The sequence below is a fragment of the Heterocephalus glaber genome, unplaced genomic scaffold (assembly GCF_053883595.1).
Source record: "Heterocephalus glaber isolate CG9 unplaced genomic scaffold, H.glaber_assembly_v1.0 deba00000347, whole genome shotgun sequence".
NCBI classification, from domain to species: Eukaryota; Metazoa; Chordata; class Mammalia; order Rodentia; family Bathyergidae; genus Heterocephalus; species Heterocephalus glaber.
Window position 1 is genome coordinate 54,791,391 of NW_028258143.1, and position 3,942 is coordinate 54,795,332.

Here is a 3,942-nt window from a genome sequence, read left to right on the forward strand (position 1 = left end):
GCAGATCCCTGTGCCAGGTAGAAACTGGGCTGGTAGGGCCCCTAGGCCCTTTAGCTGTTGAGCTTCTGCTACCTGAAGGGGAACTTAAAACTGAGAATTTTAAATATCCCAAATGTCTGCCGCTATTTCTAAAGAATGTATATTGTATTTAGCCCTCTCCACAGCTCTGTGTCAACCTGTTACAGCTTATGCTAATTGTGTTCTCATTATTTGGGAGGAAGGCATGGGAGACTTGGACCTTCTCCAAGGCATAGGGGCAGCAGGCTGCTCATGCTGTGTGCTGGTGGATCCAAAATTTGGCATGCTGGGGACCTTCCTGTGCTCACAGCGCTAGGGAGTTGCAAGGGAACTTTCTGGTTTATACTTGGATCCCTGGTAAGTTTAGGGGTTTCTGGAACAATATCATGCCTATTTTCAAAGGTTTAGATTGAGGAAGTGGGGATAAACCACAGCACTAACAGCCATAGGGTAAGAGCTATGGGCCTAAGGAACTCTTGGGAATGAAAGGTAAGGGTGTGACTTAACTGGTGGAGGTCATAGGATTTCTATCTTTCTGAAAAGTCATTGCAGACAGGTATGAAATGGTGAATCCCAGCTTGGCCCATATCGCAACCCAGATCTGTGGGGAAAAAAATGCACTTTTAAAATTTGACCCTACAGTGACTTCTTTTCTCCATGAACACCTGCTCAGAGTATCCAGGAAAAAATAAATATTTTTTAGTTCACTGCAGTTTTACAATAATTTTAGTTCACTGCAGTTTTACAATAATTTGTAAATAAATTACTTTATCGCTCTGCCATGGTTTGAATGTATGTCTCCTTCCAAAAATTTGTATGTGGGAATGCAAATCCCAGCTAAGAGGTAGGGCTTTTAGGATGTGATTAAGCCATGAAGAATGGGATCGGCAACTTTAGAAAAGGCCTGGAAGGAACTAGTGAGGGCCCTTTCTGCTCTTCCAGCCCTTTCACCCAGCAACAAGGCGCCATCTTGGTAGTGGAGACCAGGCAGTCACCAGACACTGAACCTTACAGTCCCTTGACCTTGGGCTTCCGTATCCAGAACGTAAAGTTAAAATTGAAGTTATCTTCTCTATAGAGAGGGTCAGGTATTTTGTTATAGCAGCACAAATGGACTAAAGATTCTTATAGATGCATCCCTATCTTTTGCTTCTGTTCCTGGAGTGACTTCTAGATGTATGGGGCGTGTGTGACCCACGGCTGTTGAGGAAAACAGATACTCAGATCCTTACCCTGACTACTAACTTGGCCTTTCTGAGCTCTGCTATGTCTGCTTGGTCAGTAGTCATCCTACTGGCATTTACAGATGAGGTTGTGCTGCATGTAGCTTATGATCTGTTGATATTCCAGCTTGATGCAGCGTGGTGGTGCCCTCACTGCTGACCTTGGCTCTCCATCATTCTTTTTCATGACCCCTGCAGTTTGGTGGCAGCTATTGGTGAGGCCCAGGTAGGGTTGCCAGATTCAGCAAATAAAAATTCAGGACACCGACTTAAATCTGAATTCAGATAAACAATGAATAACTGTTTTACTCTAAGTATGTTTAAATGTTACAAAGATTTATCTGAAGTTCAAATTTAGCTGGGTGCCTTATCTTTCATCCAGCTGCCATTATTCTCAAACCAGTGCCCTGGCAACAAGGACAGAGTCTCCTGTGGAGGAGGCCTTTTTGGCAGATCCACCTGCCACCTTTGCAGGAAGCTGCTGTGTCCCTCTGAAAGGCAGAGGTGAACCTCAAGGTGTCTTCATTGCCTTAAGGCATCAGGGACTTCCAGGAAGAGCTGCACTAGGGCTCTTTCTTGCTGAACAGTTCTGCTGGGCTATGACTTCCCTCCCAACAATGGCAACCCACACCTGCCCATAAGTCTATGAGGTCGTGGGCAGGAGCCCTTTCCTGAACTTTCGTCTTTACCTTCTCCCTGTCTCCTCCTCCTTTTCCCTCCACCAGGAGAAAAGCAGTTTCCCTTTTATTTTTCCTATGTCAAATCCTTCTCTCATGGCACAGCCAGCCTGACGCCTGGCAGCCACAACACTGAGGATGTTTTCTCTGCGTGATGGAGCACTGAGTGACCTGCATTCTCCGGCCTTGCTTCTGCTTCTGCTAAAGACAGAATTAAGGGGAGGTGGAAAAGCCTCTCTCAAGGTGATGACCAGACTCCCGTGATTGTTATCTTGCTACAAAGTCCTTTGCTGAATGCCAGATACTGAATTATTTTCCTCTCACATTCCTCTGTACCAAGTTTGTTCTCCCCCTGGATAGGATGATATCGCCAGCTGATCGGAGACAAGATCATAAGCTCAGAAAAGCAACAGAGAAAAGTCACACTAATAATTTTTTTTACAATATCTCCTCATTATATTCACTTCAGGAGGTACTGCCCAATATAGATTCTTCAACTTTGAGCCATGTTCCCTCTTTCTCAGCTGAGAGGCTTCTTATAATAAGAATTTCTATTATGAGGACAGCTGATTTTGGCTCTTGAAATTTTGGAGATAAATTTCTGGGCAATAAAATACATTTTTAATTGAATTATGAAATTTCTCAAAAACCACAGAACGGTAAAGCAAATAAGGTAGCAGCATGCAAGTACCTCCCACCCAGGTGGGAGTCTTTACATAGGGTAAAGCCCCTTGGTGGGCCGAGGGGGTGGCTCAGGGGTACAGCGCTTGCCTAGCATACATGAGCCCTGGGCTTGATCACCAGTACAACAACAGAAAAAAAGAAAGAACATATGAACTTCAAGTTTATAAAGATAACAATCAACTCAAAAGATATAGGTATTTCTAGCCTTTTGTTTTCAGTCAAAATATCATCTCTGTATTCTCCTAGTGTTTTGGGATTCAGGGTTGCCATTCCAAGGTAAATAATCTGGCCTCAGGGATGGAATTACAATATTTAATAGGATACAACCAGGTGATGCAAAAATGGGAAATGATGTGTGCAGGATGCATTCCATTGTGACCTCTGAAATGTCGTTTCAGTGGTGAGCACTGAGAGAAGAAAATATCGCTCTTCTAGCTTGCAAAGGAAGCCATTTGTTACCCAGGCAGTCCTTGCTGCTGCTCTGTGTCTGGCCGAGAGGAGCTGAACATTGTAAGTGACATGGTCGATGTGGTATCATCTGTACATTCTCAGCACGTGCTTTCAAACTGCCCACGCTTCACAACTTCTCTTTAGTTGCCCAGAACGTTTGAGGTGGAAGGCAATGGGAGACAATCCAGCACAATCTCCTGCACATTGAGATGGGGGTCAAGGGTCTCTTCTCCAGCCGGTGGGAGGCAGAGCTGGGAGTAGGAGCCACCTGGGACCAGAAGAGGGGTGTCTTCCCAGGCCCACCCACTGGCACCATGCTGCCTGCCTCCCTTCTGCTGATTAATAGGAACAAACCTTGCATTCTGCTATCAAGAATGTTGTAAAGTTTAAATTGCACTATCTTGTAATTAAGTACATTTTAAAGGTTTGGAGGTAGGCTAAACAATGTGCTTCAGCATATTAGTTTCACAAGGAGGAAGGGGAATTTAAACAGAAGACAAAAAGGGAAAACATGTTCTTTAGTTGGTAGCAATGAAATCTGTTTCAGTGCTATTGGATTATAATGGGCCAATTTTTATTTAGAATCTGTGCCTCTGGAAATGGAGCCCTCAAAGAAAAATACATTTCTACAGATTTTTTAGATTGAACTCAATAACGGTACAGAAAGTTTGTCTATCTGTGGCCAGTTTTATATAAATCTTTTTATATGCAGCCTTTTCTGAGAAGCATTTACATTCTAGATCATCATGTATTTTAGTAGAGAGAAGATCCAAATTCTTTATGTCCAGATTTAAGACCCTCCTCCATCACAGTATGTTTCAAAGTACACGATACTTCTTTTTTGCTTCTAGTATCCAGATTGGACCACAATACACACCTTCAGTGCTGCT